At 39.9% G+C, this 12,557-nt stretch overlaps 1 long non-coding RNA gene across 1 annotated transcript; it reads right to left on the reverse strand.

Annotated features, from left to right (window-relative positions):
• Window positions 1-5,941: 5,941 nt before the first annotated feature.
• Window positions 5,942-8,792, reverse strand: LOC144331103 (uncharacterized). The gene is made up of 3 exons (XR_013397993.1): window positions 8,752-8,792; window positions 7,357-7,447; window positions 5,942-6,091 (listed from the first exon to the last, which is right to left on the reverse strand). It is a non-coding gene; the product is annotated as an uncharacterized LOC144331103 (long non-coding RNA).
• Window positions 8,793-12,557: the final 3,765 nt, after the last annotated feature.

The following is a 12,557-nucleotide window of genomic DNA, read 5'->3' on the forward strand; positions in this document are numbered from 1 at the left end:
ATTGCAGTGAGCCGAGATCACGCCACTGCACTCCAGCCTGGTGACAGAGCAAGACTCTGTCTCAAAAAAAAAAAAAAAAAAAAAAAATAGAAATATCAAAGTGGTTTTGGTATAAAGAGCTGGCCTTCCTGTTGGCCTCAAGGATGTATTAGAGATAACAGCAAGCTGTCTAAATATTTCCAGACTACAACATTCAAAGATAAGGTAAGAGAACCAATCTTAAAGATTTTATAAAATAATTGCAACAAGTGTATGCATTTCTTGTTTCTCAAATCATGTTTTTATGTTTTAGCTATTAGGTGAAAATGGCTATGTACAGTGTGCTATTTTTAAATTGTCAGGAGTAGATTTGGAAGGTTATTATCAACATCCTACACTCTTCCTTTCGTGACTCCATAATATTTTTTGCACTTTCATTTAGCCTTAAAAAAAGAACAATAATACCTCCAAGTATAAGGTCAATTGCAAAGTGACTCCTGTAGTTTTTGCTTCAAAACTATTATATTGTGCTACTTATAATATCAAATTGCCACTGTCTAGAGGCAAAATGATCATTTCAAAATCTTTGTAACAATCTAGAGAACTATTTAGAAATATTAGCTACAATTCTAGTGTAATTTTTCTGATGTGTTTCTATTGCTGACAATTGTTTTGTAAAATCTTGATGATTGGTCATCTTGTCTTTGAATGTTGTGAGTCTGGAACTATTTAGACTGCTTGCTGTTATTGCTGATATATCCTTGAGACCATCAGCAAGCCTAGCTCTTTTTCCCAATACCAGTTTGATATTTCTTATATATACAGGTTGGAATTTAGAAGAGCTGGGTAACATGATCAATAAGTGATTTTGAGAATTGCTCAGAACTTCATTTTATCTTTTTTTTCTTTTTCTCAAACAACCTTTAAAATCAGAAACTCTGGCATAGCACTCTCCAACTGTGCCACAGAAGGACATAAGGATGCTGGTGCTTTTTCCTGTCTATTTTTGTCCCCTACCAAATCACAGCCCTGGAAGGGAGCTTTAGAAGTCACAAATATGTTCTGTTGCCTTCATGCTCAGTATCACAGAGGAGGGATAATCAACCCTGTTTTAAAAGGCTAGCCAGTGGAAAGGATTTCAAAATCAACCAACAAGGATTTTTGCTTACTATGTACATGGAACAGTATGGATAAAAGAACATAGAAAACTATTAGACATTATTCATACCCCCAAGAATCTTGCACTTCATTTGGAAAGAATAGATACCTATACGTACACAAAAACCACCATCAAAGCTTCTGAATTTGGAATAGGTCTTGAAGATCTAACTTTCCGACCATTGTAAGTATGCAGTCTTGACATCCTGCCATTTGATCCTATCAGTTCATCACTGGGAAATTCTAATTGCAAATAAATTCTACCTGTTTCTAAATTCTAAAGGCTTTAATGCATGACAAGTCTATAGAAGTTAAATGACTATTCTAGAAATTGTCAGCCTGGATAGAAATTTTGGCTTTACCAATCATTAATAGTGTGGCCTCAGGCAAGTTTGTTAATGTTTTTGCCTTTCAATTTCATATTCGTAAAGTGGGGGAAAATACTAGTATCTTCCTCTTAGGGTTGGGAGAGTTAGCTGTTGAATTTTCAGGATAGCCCTGATAGAGAGTAAGTCCACATCGCGTTAAATGGTATTTGTACAACCGTCATTCAAATATTTGACTCAACTTTTAATGTTCTGTTTTCCCTGCTCCATCTACCTGCTTTTTTTTTTTTTTTTAAAGGTAAAACCTCTTTATCTGTGTGATTATTCCACTCTGGTCACAGAATATGATTTCATAATTGACTTGGTCCTCCTTAGTGGTTTTTAATGCCACCTTCATATGGTATGAATAGTAAAAAAGTGGGCCAATTATTATGTTCTAAATAGTATACTACTAACACTGCATCCCAAGCTTGCAAGAATGTTTCAGGAAAAAAGGTGAACCAAACACAGCCTTCTCCCTCAAAGATCTAACTGTCCAGTAGGAAAGGCAGGTGCATACATGATTTTCTTATTGTCTCATTTAAGTGTGAAAGGCCATTTGAGAAAAGCCTTCAGCATGAAAGAGAGATGCCAGGAAGGAAAACTGACCCTCAAGGAAAGAGCAGTAATTCAAGGAGGAAAAGCAGCCTTCCTGGGAAAACTATGGTATATTCCAAGAGGCTTGAGAAGATATCGTGTCTCATGACAGGGCAATGTGCAAAAGACAGGGAGTGACAGGAGATGAGTCTCAGGAGGCCACCTGAGTCAGACAATGGAGGCTTTAAGTCTATTTTACTGATTGTGTTTTTCAGAAGCTTGAGTTTGTTCTGGACTTTAGCTTCCAATTGTGGGAAATGTTTGAATTGACCCAGGACTATGTTACCATCATTCTGTCCTGTGTGCTGTTCTTTCTCAAATCCATGGATATTGGTGAAATCCTAGTGTTTCATATTAATTTCGTTGGCAGATATTCAGTTTAATTCTTTGCTGGGAGAGTGTGCATGGGTGTGCGCATGTGTGCATGCACACACATGTGTACGGGTGTGTACAGTATCATGCTTTTATTCTGCTCTGTTTTAGAGATTCCCATCTCTTTAGCTATGAACTTACTGCAGCATATAGGATCAAAGGATTTTGGAGTTTGAGAACCTGAAAAGGTAACTTATTGATGAAAAAACTGGGGCCCGGAAATATTTCCAGAGGTCACGTGGTCGTTTAGGAGCCCAGCTCGGGTCTAATGGCCTCTGGCCTGATAAATGCCAAACAAAAACTATGGAAGGTGGAGAAAGGCAAAGTAGACTTTGGTAGGAAAAGGATTTAGGGTGAGCATTCAAGGATGTCTAGAAATGACATAGCAAGGTTTCTATCAGGTTGGCCCAAAAGGAATTGTGGTTTTTGCCAATTACTTTTAATGCTGAAAACCGCAATTATTTGCACCAACCTAATATTTGCTTATATTTGTAGAGGGAATTATATGAAGTATCAACAAACTATAAGAGGCATAAATGTGTAAAATATGTTTGATGACAGGAGTAGACAAGAAAAAGAAGATTCACGTAAAAGAGTAATAGACTATTAAACTTTATCCTGTAAGCAATGGGGTGTAATCTAGGGTTTCTTCAGGAGGAAAATAGCATGTTTGGTAGAGTTTCAGGAAAATATATCTTCTGTCATTAAATGAGATTTATTGTGTTATAAAATAAGTAGATACAAGAAGACTAAATGGGGCTATTGAAATCATCTAAAATGAGAAAAACTAGTATTCTCTTTAGGATTTTTTCTTTTTTTCTATTTGGGGCCATTACATAATAAGTCAGGAAGAAAAAAAGAATCAGAAAAGCATCTCACCTTGTTTTTTAAATTGCTATAAAAAGATTTTTTAAGCTCCTAAGTATGTTTTGGCTTTCTTTCTGCTTGAAGTACAGCTGATGTTTTCTGGATTTCGCTATTGTCTTCCCAGACACTCTTTTTCCTTGTTCTTTTTCCCTCTGTATGACTGGTATCACTCCTTTCCAATAGGAGTGGAAAGTAGGTGCATATACAAATATACATTTATATACTGTGTTATACACTGTGATCTCTATAATTCCACCCTTAGCCCACTTTCCTTCACCCTCCATATTTTCCTGTTTGAATGTAGCCACATCCTGGGCTTAAGTGCTTACTGGTACCTGGTGGTTCATGGACTCCATCATGATCATTCTAGTGAACTTCAGCTCTATACTTTTATCTGGATGGGCCACAGTCCATTCAAATCTAAAGGGCCCCAGTTAATCTCACCTCAAGCCTACATCTACTTCTCCTAAGGTTCCTTCTTCTTGGACACTTTATCTTGGTTATGATTTCCATCAAAACTGTACCAAAGCTGAGAACATGGAGGCCCATGTAGATTTCCCCCTACTCGCCTCCTACCTCCAACCCACATTATTCTACCAGTGTCTAAATAATCCAATCCCATGTAGATTTCCCCCTACTCGCCTCCTACCTCCAACGCATATTATTCTACCAGTGTCTAAATAATCCAATGTACTGGACCACCTTTTGTGGCTTCTGCTTGTGTAGAGGATAAAAATTCACACTCATAGTAGGATATATTCCTTAATAACCTGGTCTGATATTCCTCCTGGAGTCTTACTGTGCCAGCCTACCCTGGCTACCCTCTTGCTTTAGGAACTCCCACATTTATGCTTCTAAGTTGCTTACACACCAACCTCCTCATTTTTCAAAACCCAGCTGAAATATCTTCTCTTCTGTGAAGTCTTCACAGATCCCCTGGCCAGGATTTGTCCCCTATTGTCTCTCTGCTCACCAATATTTTGTTAATTCTCCTCCTCACTTGGCATTTTAATTACTGATGTAGCTTCTGCTTCCTTTATGGGGCTGTACAATACTCGAGAAGAAGAGCTTTATCTTATTCATCTTTGTATCCTAGGGCCTAGTAAGTGGCCATATAAAAGTTTGTTCAGCTGAATAAAGAATAAAGAAAAAAAATAATGAAAAGTTTCATATGGGGGTATATTTTCTTTCTGATGTTTCTAATTATTAGAAGCCATGGAGGGTCTGGGAGGAGAACTGATTTCTAATGAGCATCCACTTGGTGCCATATCTTAATGTGGTTTATAAATCCTCTCATTTGATCTTTGCATGGACGGTTGGTATTATCATCCCCACTTATATATGAGTAAAATGAAGTTCAGATAGTTTGAGGCACTGGCAGAGTCTAATTTATAAATTCCAGGTCTTGGAAGTCAGTGAAAACTAGAATGAGGACTCAAATTTACCTAATGTTACCCTAAAGCCATAGACATATTTAATGACACTGAAGTACATGAAGTGGTTTGAATTATATGGAAAAAAGCTATATAAATGTGATAATGCCATTTTCTTATTCAAAAACCCTTCAAGAGCATTGTTTTTGCAAACCAACTAACTACATTCCGTTTTTTCAGCCTGGCACTTAAGAGCCTTGATATTTGTTTCTGTTCTTCAATCCCATTGCTTCTACGTTGATACTCTGTCCAGTTGGACAGAGCTCTCTGGATATCTGCAGCTTTCTACCTTTCTACCTTTGCTCACTCTCTTTCTCCCACCTGGAATGCACTTTGTCAGGGATATACTTGCAATATTAGTTAGCTTACTTAGGCTTGTCATAATCAAATAGATGGTTCTCTTAAGCTTTTGGAAAAACTAAATTCTAAGTGGACCACCATTGCAAACTCTATGTCTCTCTGGTGGCTCAGGAATCTCAGGCTAGAAAAAATTCTCTTAAAGGAAAAAATGTTCATATCAGTAATTTTTTTAAAAAAAATTAAGTATAATACCTTTCATTAATTCATTGGAAACAATGCTAAAACTTAAGAACACAGAAAGTTTCTTGTTTTGCTTTTTTTTTTTTAATAAAAGAATCTAGCCTAAGACATCATTCTAAACAAATGTGTCAGAATCATCAACCTCCTAATCAAAACTTTCGCTCAACTAATTCTTTCACTTACCTCCTGCCCACTGCAGTTATCTATAGCCCTGGCTTTGGCAAAATATCAGGATTGCCCTATTCATCTGCCCGTTGGATTTAGTCCAGAATTAGTCACAACTTTGTTTAATTCTCCAGTCTTCAGTCAATCTCTGGTCCAGCATGTATAGGACAGTAATTACACAGTCACACAATGCAGCATAATGTATACTTCTCAGCACATTCAACTCTGTGTTTTTTCAATGACAATTCACTGACTTAGGGTAGGGGGTGGGAGAGAGTATCTCTAAAGATGACTAAAGCACAGCTGTTGGGTAGATCCTCCCTGCAAATGTAAACCAAAGGATTGGGGCTGACCTCAGAGCGACTCCTGAGCCGGCACTCTCTGTGATAATTTCCTCCATCCCTCCCCATTGTCCCAGAAGCGAGTCTGTTTTGTTCACATATTTTTATTGAAGGTTAAGTTTTTCATGGGTTGTGTATAAAACTTGAAACTGGGTTTTTATTCCTCGAGATGAGCAATGGTAAACATGTGTGGCATTCAGAGAAATAGCACCTTAGAATTACACCTGTTGCTTGTGCAGTGTGGCTCTCTTCCTATGGAAGTATGTGAACTCTCCTAGGAGAAAGAAGAGAAATATTTAAAATATCAAATGCCTCAGGGCACAGAGGGTTATTGTGTTCACAATCTCTTATCTGCAGTCTTAAAATTCAAATAGAACTAACATCTGCATTTATTTATTTATTGGCCACTCATTTGGAGACCAAACCTGACCAGATCTGAACTTCCTTGGCAAGATGACTTGACCTGACTTACTGCAAGCCTATGAATAGTCTTTCCTTATCCCACTTAGTGTAAAAATCCATGATGTTGCTGCAGAAATGTTCATGTGTTTGATTAGAGGATGGGGCCTTGAATCTCACAGGGGTTATGTAACATAGGGCATATATATCCTATTTTTTTGTGACATTGGAAAATTTCTGAATGGTGAATGTGCCTGGTCAAAGGGATTTTGAATAACTGATTATGACCTATAATGCAAGAGAAACAAAATCCTGCAAAACCAAAATCAGAATCTTGATTTTCAACCTCCCTCTGTCTTTATGCCCTATCATATTCCCCCAATCATGTACTCTAGTACGCCACAGCAGCAATTCTTGTATGTTATCAAGATCTCAAATCTAAAGATCTCGATTGTTCCCACTTTCTTCCCTCCTTATTTTCTTCCCTCCTTATTCTCCACTCATCATTACAATCGCTTCTTTCATTTTCTTGCCCCTCTTGTTCTTCATTGCACACAGCTGGCATGTCTCCATCCCTGTGTCCACCAATGATCCATCTATCCTATGCTGTCACTGAAGCAACTGAGCATTGTTGGGGGGAGGAATCACATAATTGTGCTGACTGGTCTCATTTAAATTCATAACCACAACTGAACTGGACACTGTTGTTGTGCAGCCCTGCTTTATTTCCCGGGTTGTTGCATGCTTATGTGACAATGTCACACCTTCTTATGACCTTTTCAAATGTCTATATTCACTGATCTATTTTGCCAGCTTTTTCAATTCATACTTCATTGAAAAAATATAAGCAGAAAGTGAAAATGAATTAAGTAATCTTTCTTTCACCATATCGATGAACCTAATTGCATCTGTACCCATGTAGTATTCCTTCTCTCCTATTTTGATGGACAAACTATCGCTGTTCCTAGCTAAGCCAGCCCCTCCACTTTTGTCACCTCCTCTGCCTTTCTCAAGAACTTCAGTCCTACATTTATGATTCTTTCTCTCTCTCTCTTTCCTTCCCACATCATCAGTTTATTCACTGACTCCTTTTTATCTGCACCCAAATAAGCAGTAGTGGCCAGGTGCAGTGACTCATACCTGTAATGCCAGCACTTTGGAAGGCTGAGGCAGGAGGATTCCCGGAGACCTGGAGTTTGTGACCAGCCTGAGTAATGTAGCAAGACCTCATCTTTAAAAACAAAGCAAAACAATGTTAGCTGGGCATAGTGGTGTGTACCTGTAGTCTCAGCTACACAGGAGGCTGAGGAGAAAGGTTCTCTTGAGCAGAGGAGTTTGAGGCTGCGGTGAGCTATGATGGTGCCACTGCACTCCAGCCTGGGTGACAGTGTGAGACGAGACCCTGTCTTTAAAGCAAACAAACATGCTGTAGTATTCTCTGTATCCCCTCCAGCTCTCATGCTTTTCTCTGGTTTTTATCATGATACAACTTAGGACATAAGTTAGCATCACTCCCTCCACTTTCTCTGCTTACCCAGTTCCATCAGATGATCGCTGCCACCTTATCACTGATGTTAGTCTTGTTAGGGTACCCAGACACCTGCAGGTGGCCATTGGCAGTGGTCACTTCTCAAGCCTCGTCTAAGCCTTTCGTTTGTCCCACATTTGAGCTCTGTCTTTTAGAACCATTTTCTTCTCTTGGCTTCTGTGACAACACAATCTCCTGATGTTTTTTTTCCTGACCTTCTTCTCACATCCTTTGCTACCTGTCCAACCTCAGTTGGGGTGTCCCAGAACTCAGTGCTGTACCCCTTTCTTTTCCTTATTTCCCTAGGTGATCTTACTCAGTTCCATAGCTTTAAATAAGCCTCCAAAAGTACACCCCCAGTCTTGGGCTTGAGCTCGGGATTCATATGTCTAATTGCCAGTGTGGATTCACCTATCTAATTGCCAGTGTAACTCTCTACTTGAAAGACTAGTAGGCACTTCAAACTTAGCATGCCAAACACAGAACTCTTGACACTCACCTCCTAAACTGTTCCCCCTCTAGTACCCTCCATCTTAGTGAGCACCACCATCCAGTCATTCAAGAATCTAACTCCCTCCTTCCCTTAACTGCCACATATAATCCAGCAACAGGTCTCACCATTCCCATGTGTAAAATACACCCTGATTTTATTCCTTTCTCTCTGTTTTCCTAGTTTAAGCCACCAGTATCTCCCACCTGAACTATTATGGTACCTTCCTGCACTTCTTCCTCTGCACTCTCTTGATTTTTATAATTGACTCTACAGAGTAGCAAATACTGTATTTAATCATGCTCATGTATTCCTATGTCCCATTTCACTTAGGATAATTTTGGACTCTTTGTGTTGGCTCACAGCGCTCTCATGATCCAAACCCCATCTCCCAGTCTCCCTTTCCTGCCCTCCTTAGCATCCTCTCTCCCTCTACCTCCCAGCCATGCTGCCTTCTTCCTCTTCTTCATACCAACCAAGCTCATTGCCACGTCAGGGCTTTGGAGCTTCCTCTTACCTCTCCCCTCGTAGATCTCTACAGGACTGGTTCCCCTTTGGCACTCAAGTTTCAAATTAAGTCACCCCTGCAGTCACTCTCTGTCATATCCCTCTCTGTGACAGCAATTAGAGCTCTTGTTGGCACTTCTCCCTCAGTGCTCACTCAGTCAACAAGTTTTGTTTTTCTCTCCATTCCTCACTTTTCCTACTGCCAACACCCTAATAGAAGCCCCCTTCCTCTCTTGTCTGGACTGTAGCAGTAACCCACCAGCCATCTCCCCACATTTGTACTTGTTCCCTTCTAACCTGACCCTTAGTAACATGGCTGCCTTACTTAGACGACTGCAGTGGATTCTCATTGCTCTTAGGGTGAATTTTTATTTTTATTTTTATTTTTATATTTTCCGACACGGAGTCTCACTCTGTCGCCAGGCTGGAGTGCAGTGGCGCGACCTTGGCTCACTGCAACCTCCTCCTCCTGGGTTCAAGTGATTCTCCTGCCTCAGCCTCCCAAGTAGCTGGCACTACAGGCGTGTGCCACCAAGCCCAGCTAATTTTTGTATTTTTAGTAGAGACGGGGTTTCACCATGTTGGCCAGGATAATCTCGATTTCTTGACCTCATGGTCCACCCGCCTTGGCCTCCCAAAGTGCTGGGATTAGAGGCGTAAGCCACCGCGCCTGGCCTAGGGTGAATTTTTGAATCCTTAACAGGACTCTTAATTCCCTGAATGTTCTGGCCCTGATGTTTCTCTTCAGCTGCACCATAATACATAAGCATTCTTTTGGTTCCTTAGACGATTCACAGCCCATTTCAACTAAGCACGTGCTTTTTCCTTGACTGGTAATAGCACTTTACCTGCTCCCTTTTGTCTTCTTAACTCATGCCCATCCTTCAAGTCTCAGCTAAGGAATCATTTTCTCAAGAAAATCCATCCTGACCATCTCAAAACATCTGGGTTTTCCCCTTCTGCCACATAACATCATAGTATCTTGTACTGCTCATTCACAGTACATATCAGGACAGAATTTAATTCATTCATCTTTAATGCCATCTTCCTCGCTAGAATGTTTCATCGGCTATAATGTCATGGTAAATGGTGCTGGGGCCAGATTTCCCAGGTTCTAAACCCTGATTCCTTTTTCTTACATAGCTGTATGACCTTAGTTAGGCTTTCATGTTGTAAAATTAAGGTAATTATGGTACCTACCGTATAGATTTGTTTTGAGGTTTAAATGAGTTAATAAACATAAAGCATCTAATATAGTGCCTGGCAGATAATAAACACTCAGTAAATCATCATGATTGTCATTACTATTGTGAGCTCTGGGATTGCGTCTGTCTCATTCATCATGGCACATCCAGTAAGTATTTGTTGAGTACATAAATAATATTTTTCACAAGCCAATTAAAGTTAGAAGTAATATTATTAAATGCCTAGATGTATGCTAGGCCAGGGGATATCAAAATTAATAAAACATCATTTTCACAATCAATGAGTTTTTAACTCTGTGAATGAGAGTGAGATACATAAATGGGGTTTCCTCAAAGGGAAGGTCTGTAGTTACGTATCTTTGTGCCCTGGGCATTTTCCTAGGAGCCTGATACAGTTTAGCTATGTCCCCACCCAAATCTCCTCTTGAACTGTAGCTCCTATAATTCGCATGTGTTGTGGGGGGGACCTGGTGGGATATAATTGAATCACTGGGGCAGTTTCCCCCATACTGTTCTGGTGGTAGTGAATAAGTCTCATGAGAGCTGATGGTTTGATAAGGGGAAACCCCTTTTGCTTGGTTCTCATTCTCTCTTCCCTGTAGCCATGTAAGATGTGAGAGTTTGTTTTGTTTTGTTTTGTTTTTGACAGAGTCTCACTGTGTCACCCAGGCTGAAGTGCAGTGGCACAATCTCGGCTCACTGCAACCTCTGCTCCCCGGTTCAAGTGATTCTCATGCCTCAGTCTCCTGAGTAGCTGGGATTATAAGTGAGCACCACCATGTCTGGCTAATTTTTTTTTTTTTTTTTTTTTTTTTGTATTTTTAGTAGAGACAGGGTTTCGCCATGTTGCCCACACTGGTCTCGAACTCCTGAGCTCAGGCAATCCACCTGCCTCAGGCTCTCAAAGTGCTGGGATTACAAGCATAAGTCACTGCGCCCGGCGGTGTGACTTTTTCTTCCTTGCCTTCCGCCATGATTGTAAGGCCTCCCAAGCCATGTGGAACTGTGAGTCCGTTAAACCTCTTTTTCTTTATAAATTACCCAGTCTTGGGTATGTCTCTATGAGCAGCGAGAAAATGGACTAACACAGAGCCTACCCCATAGCTTGTGCACAATGTATACACACCAAACCGTCACCTGCCTAGCTGTCTCCTAGAGGAAAGAATGGGGCACTCTGGAGAGAACAGAAAGCAGCCCAAGGAAGTGGCAATGAATTTTGCCTTGAAGGACAGGTAAGATTTCAGCAAGTACAATTCAGGAAATGGAGAGGCAGTTCAGAGGCATTCCAGAAAGCAAACAAGTAAAGGCAAGAAGCCAGGAAAATGAATGGAGAGCATGAACCGTCTGATGGTGGAGCAGTGGTTCTCAAAGCGTGGTCATGGGTCCAACAGCATCAGTATCTGGCCTGATGATTGTGAGAGATGCAAATTGTTGGACGCCCGACCAGATTTACTGAATCATTCGATCCTAGTAATCTGTGTTTTAACAACTCTCTGGTTGATTCTGTTGCTCCCCCAAGTTTGAGAACCACTGGGCTAGGGCACTGTGTTCTCCACTGGGCTAGGGCACTGTGTTCTCACTGGAGATCCACAAATCCCCAGAGAGTTGCAGAGGGATTCATGTGGTGGCAATGACAGAGTAAGTCAAGAGTCAACCTCTCACCACTGCCCCTCACCCAACAGGCAAGGACAATCATGTGTGGGATCAGAGTCAGTGCTGTCGTGACTTGGTGGACACCACTGGTTTCAACCTTCATAGAATTTTGCTGGCTTTTAGTTGTTGTTGTTTTTTCATCATTGTTGTTGTGGTTTGGTTTGGTTTTTTGAGACAGGGTTTCACTCTGTCACTCAGGTTGGAGTGCAGTGGCATGATCGTGGCTCACTGCAGCCATGGGTCCCTGGGCTCAAGTAATCCTCCCACAGCTTTCTGAATAGCTGGGACTACAGGTGAGAGCCACCATGCCTGGCTAACTTTTTTCCTTTTTTTGTAGAGGTGGGATCTCGCCATGTTAGCCAAGCTGGTCTCAGACTCCTGCAGTTTTTAATTGATATTTTTTTCAGTTACATATTGGGGCTGTAAAGGGGGAATTTTTAAAAACACAATGTAAGGAAAACTAGTGTTCGAATATAAGTTATTGAGAAGCAAATGATAGTAATATTTCTGCAAATTTAGCTCAAGATAATTTTCACAAGTCAGATCCACAAGTCAGATAGCAAAATTCTTATAAAGCTTACCAAGATGTCTCAATTGCTTAAAAAATAAACAGAAAAAAGAGAAAAAATATAGTAATAATCATATCTAGTTTGGCTTTCATCTAATAAAAATGTGTTATTTGGAAAGTGCTTGCAAATAGCCTAAAAATTACTAAAGCAGTCAAATCTTGATGATGTAACATGTAATTAAATTTTAATCTACATTTTTAATATACATTAGTCTCCACATCACATACAGTGTCATTTTGAAATTTATTACTCAACCATCCTTTTTTCTTACATAATTAAAGTAAATCAAACAGTATATGTCATATAATAAATGGAGAAAAGCTATGATTTTTAATACATGGAATAGATATTATAGAAATTTTTATTAAAAGAATTTTGTAATATGGTCT

Source organism: Macaca mulatta, chromosome 9 (assembly GCF_049350105.2).
Source record: "Macaca mulatta isolate MMU2019108-1 chromosome 9, T2T-MMU8v2.0, whole genome shotgun sequence".
Taxonomy (NCBI): domain Eukaryota; kingdom Metazoa; phylum Chordata; class Mammalia; order Primates; family Cercopithecidae; genus Macaca; species Macaca mulatta.